The following is a 16,948-nucleotide window of genomic DNA, read 5'->3' as shown; positions in this document are numbered from 1 at the left end:
CGGGGAAATCCCAAGACCCCAGCACAGGTGGGGCCTTGACTTGTGGTTGGGATGGATCAGCAGATGGTTGAAGCGAGGGCAGCGCCTCCTCAGAGGGGAGGAGGACAGCCTGAAATGCCACTGGCCTGGCCCCCAGCCAGATTTCATCACAGGGTGGCTGGGTTTGCTGAGCCGATGGTCACCGTGGGAGCCACGAACCAGCATATTATCCTGAATCATTTCCTCAGAAAAAATCACAGCCCGCAACCCTTCGCTCCCTGACCTCATCTCCGCAAAGCTCGGCCCCTAATTGCCTCTGGCTTCCACCGCAGCCGCCAGGGCAGGAACCACCTGTGAACCGACACCTGTTCACCGATTCTGCAAATTATGTACCAGACCTCATTCCTGCCCTGGGAGGATGACAGTGAACTGGATGCACGACGTCCTTGCCGGCGTGAAGCCCGCATTCTGGAGGGAGTGCTAGGGCGATGGGTCTCAGCACTTTTTATTTTATGAATAAGTGACTCTTTATGGTAAGGAGTGAACAGAGGTTTAAAGTTTTGAGCACTGTAGTAACATAAGCTATTAAAACACATATGCTGCAGACACTTTTTTCTATAAGGAAAGGAAATTGCAAAGAGCACTTTTAACAGTTTCCTGGGTAAATTTAAAGATGTCTTGGGGGAATGCAGGACTCTGGGTTGCGTCTCCGCTCTTGCGAGGGAAATCAGGTGTGGCACGCTCGCTTGAACGCATGAGATGGTTCTGTTCTCATTTTCTCTCTCTCTTTTGCAGGCAAACTTAGCTTTCTGCGAGATGAGTGCAGAGGCGATGGGCCCCACTGTCATAGGCGGTCACCAGGAAACCGAAAGTACAACAGAGTTGTGCCTGATTATGGGGGTTTCTGTGTCTGCTGGAAAGCCTGAATCCACAGCCCTGGGCCACCGTCTCCCGTGAGGCCCAAGTCCGGTCCCGGGTGTCGCCCAGGAGATCCCGCATATCCAGAAGGGGGCTCCTCACCTCCCAAACCTCTTCCTCTTGCCTCAAGGGGAGCAGCTTCGCACCGGCCTCGACTCCTGTGTTACGCCCACAGCAAATCAACGTTCAGAGCCTAAGCCTTCTTCCTCCAGACTCAGATCCTTCCCCTCTCTCCATTCCTCCTGCCCCCGCCCTCATCCTAGTCACCATCTCCTCTGTCCCAGACTATCACCACTTTTTTTTTCATCCTTCCCTCCATCCAACCTCGACTTCCTGTCCAGTTTCTCCCCTGCAGGGACTGAAGTCTTGCAAAATGCACTTCAGCTTTATCCTGCCACGGGATCCTGGTGCTTTTAGGGTGATGTTAAAATTCCAAATGGAAACCTGCCTGCTCCTTCTGTAAAGCTCAGCCGTGTAAGGCATAGTATCCAGAAAACACCGGCAGATGACTAAAAGGGGAAAGAAAAAGCTGTTTAATTCTTACTGAATTCTCTCTAAAAAGAATGAGTTATTCCATAGCACATGGGAAAACAGCTCAAATCCCCCCTAGTAGCTGGCGCAAAGATGCCTGCCCCCCACCACGAGCCCCCTAACCTTTGCCCAGCTCACCAGCGGCTGGCAGCTCTGCTCTTCCTCTAAGCCCTGCCATGCAGTCACCAGGTCATGGATTCTAGAACTTAAGCAAAGGGCAGGTCATTAGCCAGAGTCCCTGGGAAAGAGCCTTACTCATGCATCCTGCCTCTTCTCTCGGACCTCTGTGACCCCTACCCATGCCGCCTTCTGACTTGATTAGATTTTGCTTGGGTTCTAACGCTAACGATCCTTGAACTTAACGGGAATCCTGAATTCTTTTTACATTTTTCCCCATCTCTTCGGGCCACAAACCTTCTAGCCTTTCAAATGAAATCAGGTTGAATGGTGGCATCTCTCATAGCTTTGTCTGACCACACCGTCAACTGCTAACATGATTCTCCTGACGTCGCAGAAACAACCGCATCCTAAAGTGTCAACTCATTGCCCCAGAGGAGCATTTATTCTGACAGCCGAGCCTTTTCACCCCACCCCCACAATCTCAGTTCTCAACTTTGACTCACTTTAACTTTGTACGTCACAAATTTCTTCTTCCAAGGACTCGAGGAAGCAAAGCTGAAAGCAAATGAATGGGGCAGCCATGAATTTTGTGCAGATGGAGAGAAGAGAGGGTGGGGAGGTGGGGGCTGGCTGGAGAAGCTTGCTGTGGACAGGGGATTATCTCTCATCAGCAGATGCGTCCATTTCAACCCCCACCTCCACCCCCCGTAAAGACTGTGCCAGACTGAAAGCCAAAGGCCCCCAGTGTGATCCCAACAACAGAGGTGTATGTGGGTATGTTTGTGTTATGAACCCTCCCTCAAAACTTTGGGCCATGTTTCATCTTTACAGGCACAACTATTCATTCAGAGCCAGCCCGTCTGGCTGTGTGTTTTTCTTGGTTGGAATTATTAACCCCACTTCCTGTTGTCTGGAGACATGCGGGTTGTGGAGAAGCATCTTGAGTGGATGGATGGCAAAGAAGACAAATGAACCACTGTTGCCACGTGAGTTAGAATTAATGCTCTCGTCTTTGAGTTTATTACAGTGAATGGCTATGGGGTCTTAAACTGAGATATAAATATTTGAAGCATGGAGCATTATTTGGCCAAGACTTGGAGAAATACATTAATGAAAAGAGAGCATACGATAACTTGTGCTTATTCTTCAGGGTTTTAAGTGAGTTGCACTTCTGGCTTTTTGGATTGAATAGGTAGTTTGAACCAATAATCCCAATGAAAACAACTATAAACTGGATCAAATGTCTTTTAATAATGTTAAAAGGAATGGGAGCCCTAACAAGGTGGTGAAATGGTATGGATGAAGATCCAGAAGACGATGGAAGTCTGGAGAGGTCTGGTCAGCATTGAGTGCTGCCCTGTCTGCTGCTTCAGGAAGAGGAGGTGAGAAGCTGCACAGCACTTTTGCCACCTCATGAGCCAGGAGGTTGAGAGCAGGAATCCAGGCCTGCCAAGGTTAGGGTCTTCATAACTCCCTCAAGTTTTGAGTTGGAAGCCCAATGGGTCACACCCCAGGAGCAAGGAGGAAGAGAAAGCAAATCTGCCCTCACATGGATGACAGCTCAGCTTCGAGTCACCCAAATGGCCCTAAATATGTCAATCACTGAAGCTGTACTCAGGTGATCCCAGGTATAGGGTCCATCCAGGTACCCGGATGAAATAAAGACAAAATCATCCCTGGAGAAAGGTAACATCCTCCAAGGCCTCAAATAATTTCTAAGCAATCTTCTCCCAAATACAATGTCTGGCACTCTACCAAAGATAACCAGAAACACAAGGAGACAAGACGACATAAATTAGAGCTAGCAAAAAGAGCAGACAATAGAAAGAGGCACAAAAGGGCTCTAGATAAAAGAATTATCAGATACAGTCTCTAAAGTAATTGTGTTTGTGATGCGCAAGGATATAAAAACAAGATTTAAAATTTTATCAGAAAACTGAAAACGTCTTAAAAATTGGAACAAAATAGAAAATTCTAGAACTGAAAAATACAAGGACAAATTGAGAGTACCATGAATTTGTTTATGGCAAGGTAGAAACAGCTGAAGAGAGGATTAATAAACTGGAAGATAGATAGGCCAGAGGAAAATATCCAGATGGAAGCAAGCAGAGACAAAAGAGAGGGTATAAGATATGGAGGAGACAGTGAAAGGACTAGCATTTCAGAGGGAGAGGACAGAAGGAACGGACAGAAGCAATATTTGAAGAGACAGCAGCCAAGAAGGTAATTTCTTTCTTTTCTTTATTTTATAGGAAATGGAGCTCCCAGTCCTTTACAGGATTTTTTCCTGGGAAGCTGACGTGCTTTAAAAAATACTCAATCATCACTATCAGGTAACTAGGGAGAACAAGAATCTTATTTCAGAGACACGGGCACAGAAGTATGCAAATTAAAACAGGCCTAAACAAATTTATGTTCAACTATCACTTTTTAATTTGACTAATAAATGAATAGTCAAAATAAGATTATTTTAGCTGATACACTATTGATAACTATTTTGGTTCTTTTGGAATATAGTTGAGCAGTTTCTCAAGCACTTGAAACTAAAGAAACTAAGATTATCCTTGAAATTGAAACTATGAAATACAGAAATAACTAAGCAGGGCAAAAATATGCAAAAATCCCATGATAGCCCCCAGGAAAGTTTGACTTGACAATGACCTGCACGATGTAATGTCTTAATCTGATTAGGTGTGTGAGTGAGGGGGCAGGACAAGCATTGACCGGGTCCATAAAAGCACAGTTTAGGGCAGGGACTGTGAATATTCCCATACTCCTCACAAGACACTCCTGTTAAAAGATTGCATACATCCCATTCACCCAACTAACTCCTTTGTTCTGAGTCCAGCTCTACCATCACAATTCTTGGGTTATAGTTTGGCTTCCAAGGCTGACTGTGCACAGTGAAAAAATTATCCCTAGGGCAATTACATACTTCATTATAAATTATAAGTTAGTGTTATGGTTTATACATCAGTCTCTGTTATGTTGATTAATGTGAGTCTACTACTGAAGATGCATCAACTCAAAGGCCAAGGGTCTGAATTCACAGGGCTGAGGGGCAAAATCTAGATCATATTATATTTGCTAAAATAGTGCAATATTGTGAATCCCTTTGGATTTGTTATTCATTCCTTGTTTATAGCCCTGGCACCATCATTGACTAAAAATAGCATTATTTCTTTTCAAAGGTATCTTTTAAAAGTTAAAGCCATATAATCACACATTTAAAAGCTTTATCTAATATGAAGCAGCTAATCCTCCCTTACCCTACCCAGTGCCAATCCCCAAATTAATCTCGCCTCATTTCTTCTGGAACTCACCATCATAACTTTTAAGTACTACATATATTCTATTTATTATTTTATGGGTTTTAGATATGTGGAAGAAAAAAATTAGAAACACAGTGAGCCTCTACTTTCTGGGAGGTTTTCTTGCCTTTATTTATAATTTAATTATTCAAATTTTATTTCAACTATTTGATTTCTACTTTCTATACGTGCTTTCTTATTTTCTGATAGCTTCTCTTTCATATCATTCTGTTTTTGTTTTGTGAATGTAATAAGGTTAATCTCTCTGGAGGTATTCATGATCAATTTTTTAAAAGATTTCTTCTATTCCCAGAATAATTTCTGTGTCCCTCACATTTTTCAATTCTATTTCTTTATTTTAGCTTTACGGATATTTTGTGTTATATGCTGATATTACAGCTTTTCCCAAAATTCAATAGGAGCTTTGATCTACGCTCACGTTTGTGGTAGACACACTCGAGAAGTGGCCCCCATGACTTCCTTCCCCAGTCCTGGAGTTCACACCCTCGAGTGTGGGAAGACCTGGGACTTCTTCTAACCAACCGACCACCACACAGACGGCCAGATGTGCAAGGTTACAACCACATAAGACTTTAGCATCAGTTTGGCTGGAGTCTGGCTCTCTCTGCCTTGCTGGCTTTGAGGACGCAAGTGATCCTCTTGGATAACCCCATGTGGCAGGAACTGGAGGGTGCCTCTGGGGCAGAAGGGGGGCCCGGCTAACAGCCAGTGAGAAACTGAAGTCTTCAGTCAAATGCTTGCAAGAAACTGAATTCTTCCCACAACCGGGGTAGGCTTGGAAATGATCCTCCTGCAGGCAAACCTCAGATGAGAACACAGCCTGTCCGACACCCAGATTCCTGCCTGGCTGAGACTCTAAACAGAGGATCCGTCTAAGCTGTCCCTGGACTCTATTTCTTATTGACACATGAAAAAGCTCATGGGAGACTGTGTTTCTAAAATTGGAACAGAATAACCATACCAAGTACTGTGGAACAAGGGCAACGCTCACACACCGCTTGGGGAGACGCAAAAGGGTACAGCCCCTCTGGGAAACAGGGCTACCGTTTCTTAAAGGTTAAACATGAAAGCAACAATGAGATACCCCTCTACTCTTATTAAAATGGCCCAAATCTGAGACAATGCCAGCATCACAGCTGGCGAGGGTGTGGAGCAACAGGAACTCTCGTTCGCTGGTGGTGGGAATGAAAAATGTGCAGCTACTTTGGAAGACAGTTTTTGGTGTTTTTTACAAACTTAACATAATCTTAACATAGGATCCGGCACCCACGGTATTTACCTTGGTATTTACCCAAATGAGCTGAAAACGTGTCCACACAAAAACCTGCACACAAATGTTTAGAGCAGCTTTATTCATAATTGCTCAAACTTGGGAGCAACCAACGCATCCTCCAGTAGGTGAATGAATAAATAAACTCTGGTACATCGAAACAGTGGAATATTATTCAATGCTGAAAAGAAATGCGCTATCAAGCTAGGAAAAAACGCAGCGGAATCTTAAATGCATATCACTAAGTGACAGAAGCCAGTATGAAAAGTCTGCATGTCTGTCCCACAACCCAGATGCCCCTCAGCGGGTGAGTAGACACACTGGGGTCTGTCCGCACCAAGGAACACCTCCCAGCAATAAACAGGAGCAGCTGCTGGGGTGTGCCGCAGCCTGGATGGGCAGAAAAAGCTTAGGGAAAGAAGCCAGGTTGGAAAAGCTTCTGGCTGTATGATTTGCTTTATATGATGTTCTCAAATAGACAAAATTATACGATGGGGAGCATGTCGGGGGCTGCCGGGGACTGGCGATGGAAAGGTGTGACCCTGAAGGGGCGGCAGGAGGGGGCTTCTGGAATGAGAGCATCCTGCATCCTGCTTGGGGTGGGGGTGAGGGGTCACAGGAACCTGGACGCATGTTTAAATTCGTAGAAGGGCCCACCTCCCCCAAGTTCAATGCTACTGTATAATTTGAAAATAAAAACACATTTCATGCCTAGATTGCACTGTAAAAAAAGAAACCCCAAAAGTTACACATACAGGTACCCTAGGACCCAGCTACTCCATTCCTAGGTGTTTACCAAGGGAAGTGAGAGTCTGCGTCCACGCAGAGCCGTGTGGACAAGTCCTCACAGAGGCTGCGTTTGGAGTAGCCTCAAAGTGGAAGAGCCCCAACCTCCTTCAGCAGCTGAAGGTAAAAAAACTGGGTGCATCCATGCAGCGGAGCGCTTCTCAGTGATAAAGAGAAACCAGCTGTCAACACAGGAGACCACGTGGACAGTCTCAGAATAACGACGATGCCAGTGGTGTCAGATTATAGAGTGCAAGGCCCTCCACGGGGACCTCGCCCGGGGGTGGGCAGGCGTGGGCGGGGAGGGAACGAGGGCACAAGGAAGCCTGGAAGGGGTGGAGATGCTCTTTATCTGACTATGGGAGGGTTTTATATATGCATACATTTAAAAATATATATCTAATGTGTAATTTTGCACATATACTTATGTATGGAAATACTGCTGTGTGACCCAGTTTTCAGGCCCTGACTAGAGGCCGGTCAGTTCCCCTCTTTGAGCAGCTGATTAAGTCCACACCACTTCCCTTCCTGGGCTCTCACACTCCGGGGCCACAGTGCACCTGCCCTTGTCACCCGGGAGCTGGAAACCAGGCTAGGGACAGCCCCTACGCCCTTGAGCCGACACAATGATTCAATTAGCCAATTCACAGCGAACCCTCGGGACCCAGCTAACCCCATCCCACTTGCCCACAGAAGCTGCCCCTACAGCTCCAGCTGGCTGTTACCCTGTCCCCGGGTGCAGCCCCCCATGCGGCAGCCATGAGTAATAAAGAGTTCTGCCTTTGGTCTCTCGAGGGTCGGGGTGATGTGTCCCACCACCAAAATAATCTTTACATCCAAACGTCGTAGGTCAGGACTTACCAGAGTGTGCACTTTGTATGTGCTTCATTTATTGTTTGCCAATAAACCTCACTAAAGCCATTAAAGGTAAGCCTGTGACGTGAAATCCACAGAATGAAAACACAGCCTGCAGAGCGGAGGACATATTTGCAAATCAAATATCTATAAGGGGTTAATTTGCAGAATATATAGAGAACTCCTACAACTCAACAAGAACAAAAAACAAATAACTTGGCTAAAAAATGGACAAAGAACTTGAATAGACCTCTCTCCAAAGGAGACATATAAATGACCAACAAACACATGAAAAGATGCTCTGCATCGTTAATCCTTAGACAAATGCAAATCAAAACCACAGTAAGATACCATCTCACACCTGTTAGGATGGCTACTGACAAAAAAAATAAAAAAACAGAAAATAACGAATGCGGGTGAAGATGTGGAGAAATCAGGACCCTGGGGCACTGTTCCTGGGAATGCAAAATGGTGCAGCCACGATCGAAAATAGTATGAAGGTTCCTCAAAAAATTACAAATAAAACTACAGTATGATCCAGCAATCCCATCTCTGGGTCTATACCCAAAAGAATTGATAACGGGATCTCAGAGAGGTATGTGTACACCCATATTCATAGTAGCATTATTCACAATAGCCAAGGGGTGGGAGCAACCCAAGTGACCTTGGATGATGGATGGATGGATAAGCCAAATGTGGTCTACACACACGGAATATTATTCACACTTTAAAAGAAAGGAAATTCTGACCCCTGCTACAACATGGATGAAGCTTGAGGACATTCTGCTGAGTGAAACAAGCCAGACACAGAAGACAAATACTGCACGATTCCGCTTCTAGGAGGCGCCCACCGGAGTCAAATTCGTAGAGACGGAAAGTCGAGCAGTGGTTGCTGGGAGCTGGGGAGGGTGGGGCAGGGGGAATTCGTGCTTAATGGGGACAGAGCTTCAGCTTTGCAAGATGAAGATGTTCTACAGATCTGCTGCACAACAACGAGAATATAGTCAACACTACTGAGTGGGACACTCAGAAACAGTTGACACGGTAAATTTTATGTCGTGTGTTTTTTTACCGCAGTTTAAAAAAAAACACCAGTGAGATGAAGAGCGTGGTTATTTTGATTGCATTTTGCAGACATGAAAACTGAGACTTCCAGAGACTAAGTTGTTCTTCCAAAGTCACCTGCCTACAGCGCTGCCCTCAGACCCCAGCCGCTGTTCCTGCCCCTCTGACCTCCTCTGAGTCTCTCCCCTGACAGGGAGGGGGCCACGGCCCGAGGTATCTGCCCACCTGGAGCCTGAGCTCGACCACACTCCAGGACCTGGAGCTCCCTGCCCCGAGCGCCGCGACCCCTCTTGCAGGGCCTCATCCCTGGGTCGTGCTTCCCAGCAGGGACTGCACAACTGGCGTGTACGTGTTAGGACTGGCCAAGGCCACGGGGTTTACAGAGGTCAGTGCCCACACGCTTGTGCACAGGCACTTCTGGGGAAGATGGAGCTGGGGTGGAAAGCGAGGGGCCAGCCCGTGGCCTGTGACTCCAGTTGTGCTTCACTTTGATCCCCACCCCCACATTTTAGGGGTGTCCTGCTTGGCTAACTCATGGTGAAGCTAGGATTTGAATCTAGTTCTGACCATATGCACAGAGCTTTTTCTTTTTGTGTTGTTTAGGTATGCTTTTTTTTTGGTGAGGAAGATTGGCCCTGAGATAACATGTGTTGCCAATCTTCCTCCTTTTTTTCCTCCCCAAAGCCCCAGTGCATAGTTGTGTATTCTAGTTGAAAGTCATTCTAGTTCTTCTATGCAGGAAGCTGCCACAGCATGGCTTGATGAGTGGTGTGTAGATCTGTGCCCAGGATCCAAACTTGTGAACTCCAGGCTGCCAAAGTGGAGCATGTGAACTTAACCACTTGGCCACAGGGCCAGCCCTGGAGCTTTTTCTAATTACATATGCTACGCCATGGCTGTGGAAAAATGGTGCGGCAGGTTATACACCTGAAACAAACTAAACGTAAAGGAAATGTCATTTATCATTGTTCCTAATGAGGAATATTGTCATGCTAGTCCCCAGAAACAGACAACATGCCTGTTTAACACAGTTGTGTCAGTTAGTTATTTCTGCGTAACAAATCTCCCTTATTCTGAGTGCCTTAAAACAATGCTAATTTATTCAGCTTAAGATTCTGCAGGTCAAGACTTAGGCTGGGCTTGTGGGTATGGTTCTGCTGTTCCCTGGGGCCCCCTGGCATGTCTGGGGTAAGCTACAGGCCAGCCAGGTGACTCGGAGTCTGGAGGTTGGCTGGCTATCGGCTGGATCACTGAGCCACGTGCCACTCACCACCCAGCATCCTAGCCTGGGCTCTCACAGCAGTTGGGCTGGCTTCCAAGAGAGCAAGTGGAAGGAGGCAGGGCCTCTGGAGGCCTCGGCCATGGTCACTGGCCAGAGCAAGTCTCAGTGCCCAGCCAGACTCCAGGGCTGAAGAAATAGACTCCACTACTTAATGGCAAGAACTACAAAATCACAGGGCAAAACCTGTGATCACAGGTGGGCAAAGAATTGACACTGTTTCCATATAAGAAACTGCCAAGCAGTTTTCAAGAGTGTTTGTACAATTTTACGCTCCCACCAGCAGGGTATGAGGACTCCAATTTGTTCTGCATCCTTGACAACATTTGGCGTTGTCAGTTTTACTAATTTTAGCCATTCTATTGGCTAATAGAATATTACTATTATTAAATTAATATGATAACCTTAATTAATATATTACTAATATTGGCATAGTCATCTTATTGTGTGTTAATTTGAATTTCCCTGATGACTAAGGACTTTGAACGCTTCTTCACGTGTTTATCGGTCATTTGTACATCTTCTTACATGAATTATTTTTCAAGCTTTTGGCCCGTATTTTTATTGGGTCATTTGTCTTTTTTAACTTTACTTTATTTCACTTTATTATCAAGTTGTAGCAGCTTCTTATATATTCTGGATGCAAGTCCTTTTCAGATGCATGTACTACAAATATTTTCTCTCAATCTGTGTGTTGTCTGTTGATTTTCTTAATGATTTTTAATTTCGATGAATCTAATGATCAATTATTTTCTCTTGTGTCTAGTGCTTTCTGTGTCCTGATTAAAAAATCTTTGCCTACGCAAAGGTGGAAGTTTGTAGTTTTCGTTACGGACTTAAGGATCCATTATGAATTAATTTTGGTGTACAGCATCAGGGAGGGGCTGAGGCTCATTTTTCTGAGATGGAAATCCTTTTGTTCCAGCTTCATGGCTTTCCTCTCTCATTGAAGTACATTGGCTCCTTTGTCAAAAATCAATTGACTAGATAGATACGGGTCTATTCCTCAATTCTAGTCTGTTCCACTGATCTCTTTGTCTGTCTTTAGCCCATTACCTTTCTGTTTTGATTACTGTAGCTTTAAAGTAAGTCTTGAAGCCAAGCAGTATGAGTCCCCTAATTTTATTCTTTTTCAAAAAAACTTTTTTTGGCCATTCTGGGTCCATTGCATTTCCATGTGAATTTTTAGCATTAAAAATAGAACTAAAATTTTTAGAATTAAAATAGTGGTTAAGTGTCTCCTGTTCAGTGGATCTGTTTCTCGTTCACCTGTACACTGAGGCTGTCACCTTTCGAGACACCAGCCTTCCACCCGGCCCTCCCATGCGTCTCCCCTCCTTGGAGGACCCGATTCTGTCTCTCCTGCCTTTTAGCTCCATGCAGCTCCATCTGCACTTGAACAGAGTTCTGTCCCCATGGAGAGGGCTTCCCTGGAGCTCCCAGCCCCCTCTGGGGAGAGAGACGTGCTGTCTCCCACTAAGCTGGAGGTTCAGTGGCTTGAATGTCCCCAGGGAGTGTGTCTATGATTGAATGGGTCCTAGGAGGACACGGGTCCGGTGACCATTAGGCTTGATTTAGGAGAAGGGATCGGATGACATCCTGGGTGCTTCATAAGGAGGCCATGAATGCAGTGTTTGAGAAGCCCACCTGTGTTCAGGGGGTGAACGTGAGGCAGGTGGACGTCCAGGTGCCTTCCCAGACCTCCTGGGTGAGGCGTGAGCCAGCACATTCCCCCCTGCCTCACCGACTCCACCCACCCTCTCATTTTGGGGTCTCCCCATCCCCTCCGGCCGCTCTGCTCATTCTCTCTCATCCTAGACCGGCCTCAGGAGTGGGGTCTGCACTGGGAGGGCGAGGCGGCAAGCCCAAGGTCCCAGCCTGGAAGAACCTACCCTGTGGACTTTGCCAACACGCCAGGAGCCAACAGTTCTGGAATTTACATCTCTGCTTCGTCGCTGACAGGCTATGCGATGGGCAGCCAGGTGTCTGTTTGCTCGGGGAGCCAGGTGTCTGTTTGCTCAGCTCCTTCTGTAAAATGAAAATAGAGCTCCCATGTGCTTTATGGGAACAGTATGAAACAAATGTAGCGTTTTACAGCTTTGTAAACTAGCCTGAAACTCCCAGTTCCAATTGAAACGCCGTTAAATGTGATGCCAACCTGCAGGAGCCAGCTTGATACACAGTCAACGCTAGTGAGGCAGACAGAGTGCCTCCTGCCCAGTGGCTCCGGTCCCTCCACGTGGCTCTGTCCCGAGCCTGGGAAAGCTGTTCTGCGCCCTCCCTGGAGAAGCCATGCTGCTGCCCTGTGTCCCCCAACACACACCTGGAGGGGGGCCGCCCCGTGCACCTGCCCAGGTCCTGCCCTCCCCTCCATACTGCCCTCCCACTCGTCTCTTTCTCCCTCTCATATGCTCCTGTCTCCCAGGCCTTTCCGGCTGTCATCAGCATCACAACTGGCTTGTGGCCCCAGAGCGTTCAGAACCACAGTTTATATCCTAAATCTGGGCCAACTGTCCCACAAACACCAGGCCACTATGCTAGCGGGCTCTTTGCCCTCGAAGTTCAGGTGGAAACAACTCAGTAAAATTAGGAGATGAGGGCTGGCGCCAGGGTCTGCGCACAGCCCCACCGCCAGACGGACGGGATCCCGTGCCAGGAGGGCATGGCAGCAAGGGGGCCCTTGGTCCTGGAGGGACTGGAACCACCCCCTGGAGCCACCACGGAGAATTCCAGGGTGCCGTCCACCCTCAGCCACACAGGCGACTGGGGCAGGGGCTTGTCACTCCACGTGTGCTCTTTTTTTTTAAAAAATTTTATTTATTTTTTCCTTTTCCCCCCCAAAGTCCCCGGGTACACAGTCTTGTATTTTTAGTTGTGGGTCCTTCTAGTTGTGCCATGTGGCACGCCGCCACAGCATGGCCTGATGAATGGTGCCGTGTCCATGCCCAGGATTCGAACCGGTGAAACCCTGGGCCGAAGAAGTGGAACACTCGAACTTAACCACTTGGCAAATGGGGCCAGCCCCCATGCGTGTTCTTTGATGGCGTTGTGCTGCTTCCGAAATGGACGCACCCTCCCCAGGAGGGGGAACTCAGGCCCCAGAAGCCCCCTCGGGGGTCCCCACTTGTTGGCTCACTGTGACATTCCGGTCCTGAGCAGGGCCTGGCACGTAAACACCTGCTGAAGGACGTCTCAGCCCCTCCGTCAAGAGGAGATGAGATTGGGGGCGAGGCCAAGGGACCAGGGCGGCCTTGGGCAGGGGAGGAGGGCTGCTGCTCCCTCTACCGGGAGGACCTCAGCAAGGGCGGATCTCAGGCATCTGAGAGACTCTGGGGTCCCCAGAGGGTGCGTTGCACAAATGTCATGTCCCTTGGGCTGGGATCACGGCTGCTTGCTGTCGTCTTCTCCAGAGGAAGGAGTAGGCAGAAGGGAGTTGATCCTAAAGCCAGACTTGGTCCCTTTATGAGTCCCCAATGTTGATGGCTCTTAGGTACCAAGTCACGTCTCTAAGGCTTACAGTGGAGGCGGGCCTATCCCACAAGATTGCCAATTGGACAAAGGCTGTCTCAGGGCCCTTCCTTTCCCTCCTGCTCTTTAGATCCCTCAGCCTTTTGGCACCCAGGCATCCCCCACCCTTCTTTCTATACAACCAGCTGTCAGCAGGCAGGAAGAGGGCAAGCTGGTACTAATTCTCACTCAAGTAGAAAAGACTGATAAGGATTGGATTAAGTTATACCTCAGAGAGAAACCAATCTCTAAAAGCGGCATCCAGGCCATTATTGGAAGGCTGATGAATTCATTCATTCGCTCACTCATCCATTCATTCATTTCATCTTGCTGGAGAAGCAGATGAAGCCCCCTACATGTGGCAGGACACAGGACCTGCTCCTCCTCTGTGTGGGACAGCGGTGTCCATTGCCCCCGCCCTCCACAAGGTTTCCAAGGTGGGGTCCTGGGGGCTGTGCCCTGGCCCCTCCCTCCCAGACAGCCCCACTTAGACAACTAGGGGAATCAATAGGGGAATTCAGCTCCGGGACTGAAGGCTCTTTCCTCCCAGGAACAGCCTGGAAGGGTTCCATTGCCCCTCTTTGGATTACAAATTGGGGTTTAAGGAGCCCTGAGGCTATTACAGGACAATCGTCTGGATGATTCAAAGCCAGATCTAATTTAAGAAAAAGTTGAGGGTTGGCCCGGTGGTTCAGTGGTTAAATTCTTGTGCTCCACTTTGGTGGCCCAGGTTCGCCAGTTTGGATCCCAGGCAGGGACGTACGCACCCCTTATCGAGTCATGCTGTGAGGGCGACCCACATATAAAGTAGAGGAAGATGGGCACAGATGTTAGCTCAGGGCCAATCTTCCTCAAAAAAAAAAAAAGAAAGAAAGAAAAAGTTGGGGGATCTTTAGCTCAATGGTTACAAGTCTAGCTTTGGAATTCAAACTCCACCATTTACCAGCCTTTGACCTTTGGACAACATATTTACTATCCCTGAGCCTCAATTTCCTCATCTATAAGATGGGATGGTGGTGGTGCCTCCCTTCCAGGTTTACTGTGTTAACTCACTGTGATGAATTCACAAAGCATGCAGGAGGCGAGTCCTTCGTTCGTCACGCTCGGCCTCCGCACGCCCGGTGCCTGCTCACCTGTGCAGACCCAGGTGCCTCGAGACGGCACCGCAGACAGACCTCCTCTAGACCCACAAACCCACTGCAGGGGTGTGGGTGCTGTAAAAGCAGGAACTCTGGGGATCCGAGCCTGGCAGGCGGGCAGGGAGAGCTTCCCGGAGGAAGCAGGGCTTTGAGGGTCATTCCATGGTATTAACTAGACAAAGGGGAGGGAAGAGTGTTGGGGCAGAAGGAACAGCATGTGCAAGATTCCTGAGGCCAGAGGGAGCGAGCAGCGTGCGAGGCTGGAGGGGGAGACTGAGCTTCAGGCTGGAGGGTGGGTGGGACCTGGAGTGAGCTTCCGTTAGGGGCTTCGTCCTTATCTAAACCACTGACGGGGCTGGATCGGGAAGGGGACACGCTCACGAGTCAGAGTTCATTCATCTTTCCCTTCTCACCGTATGTCTCCGTGCATTTAATCTAAAAGTCAATCTAAAATCGATATTTTCTCGATTATTCTTCATCGGATTGTGGTGATCCCTTTTATTACACTGCAACATTAATAAATACCATCTTTTCTAAAGTTCAAATGGAGTAAGTGGGTCCCAGAGCACACACCCTTTAAACAACACTGAATTTTTTGTCATTTGGGGGAAGATCCCAATGACAAGCACCGAATTCTCCCGGGGAATCTTAGACACGATCTTTGGGATAATAATAATGGGAGAGATGCATTGATAATTGCTCGAAAGATTACAAGAGCTATGGTGTAATAAACATCGGTTTGATTATTTTCCATATTGATACGCCATAGGTCTCAATACTGCATTTGAATAATATCATCGGGGATCTATGGCAGAGTTTGGGGGAGAGGAAGAGGATGATGGGGAAATGAATAACAGGTGACGATTCCACCTAGATGAAGGGGAATTTTTTGGCACCAGGAAATTCAGGTAAATTATCTTTGAGCTGTTGGGGTGATAAATGATGTGAGAGGAAGAAGACGAGGTGGAGAAAAGAGAGGACACATGGCCAGAGGAAGTTCACGCTGTATTAAATATCTGTCAAAAGGTGTTTTAAGAGAAAACTTTAAAAAAAAACCCCACCAAAAACCAGATTTAGCAACAAGGAAACAATCAGGCAGTTGGGAGCTATACTTTGGTCTAGTTTCCAGGAACGAGTGACTCATAAATCACACGAGTCACCACTGGAAACCCAGCATTTTGCTCAGCTCGGTGGAGAAATACAAGGTCCCATTGATGGGGAAGTGCATTCGGGGAACTTCCTGTGATATTCCGGCGTTTTCAGCAAGAAAGGAGACTGGGACAGGGGAAGGTGACCAGGGTCCCCGGTCGGTCAAGGCCAGAAACCAGAGTTCAAACCCAGTTCAGGGCTGACTACAAACCCTGTTCGCCGTCTCCCGCCTCACCCCTTTCAGAAAGCAGATCACGAGCCATTCCCAGGACAGCGGATCTAAATGCGAATTCTTAAATGTTTTCCCTAACAGAAAATCCTGATCCCCAGGCTGTAAGGATGTATCAAGTCTAAAATCAAACAGAAAGTTAGATCTACTGCTTTCTGGAAGCTTCATAAAGGTGAAGCATACTGGAAAAACATTTGGCATCGTCACTTTTTCTAACCTTTCCTTTCAGGAGAGAGAGGAGGAGGGAGAGAGGGAGGGAGAGGTGTATACTCCAGGTGTTTCCCTGGGAAAACGCCCCTCATCTGCCTCCCATCCCCTGTCCCGCCCAGCCTTCCTCGCTGCCTCAGACTCTCTCAGTGATGGTCACTCCTGTTCTCTTCCTCTTTCCACTTGGGCGAAAAGTGCCCTTTACCTCTGAGATTCTCCATCTTCGAGGCTCTCCTCTGACCTGGCCACTCCATCTCCCGTCTCCCCTCCTACAGCTCTGTAGTTCCCTCCAGTTTCACAGAGTGTCTTTCTCACCTTCCTCTCTAACTTCCCAAAACAGCACCGGCCACCTGCACCTTCCCCCCGTCCCCTACTCTTTATGGCTTGCCATTTGGCCTCCACCAGAACTCAGTTAATATTGCTGGAGAGTAAAAGCTAGGAAGGACACTTTCCTCTCCACCAATTGGGGTGCCCATGACCCACTCAGGGTTCTTGAAACCTGGGGGCTAAATATCTACCAACTTGGGCTCCTGGGACCCCTGGCCACAAGCTACCCCCTGTTGGGGAAGCAAGGAGGCCTGG

General features: G+C 47.7%; 1 long non-coding RNA gene across 2 annotated transcripts; it reads left to right on the top strand.

The window, feature by feature from the left end:
• The first annotated feature begins 1,674 nt into the window (after positions 1–1,674).
• On the top strand, positions 1,675–7,146 carry LOC124231525 (uncharacterized). Of its 2 annotated transcripts, XR_006886583.1 has the most exons (4): positions 1,675–2,534; positions 2,812–2,930; positions 3,801–3,881; positions 5,222–7,146. It is a non-coding gene; the product is annotated as an uncharacterized LOC124231525 (long non-coding RNA). The 2 variants fall into 2 exon arrangements; XR_006886582.1 differs by having other exon boundaries at positions 1,675–2,930.
• The last annotated feature ends 9,802 nt before the right edge of the window (positions 7,147–16,948 follow it).

Source organism: Equus quagga, chromosome 21 (assembly GCF_021613505.1).
Source record: "Equus quagga isolate Etosha38 chromosome 21, UCLA_HA_Equagga_1.0, whole genome shotgun sequence".
Classification (NCBI taxonomy): domain Eukaryota; kingdom Metazoa; phylum Chordata; class Mammalia; order Perissodactyla; family Equidae; genus Equus; species Equus quagga.
Note: the sequence above shows the minus strand (reverse complement) of the source record. Positions and strands in the feature narration are given on the sequence as shown.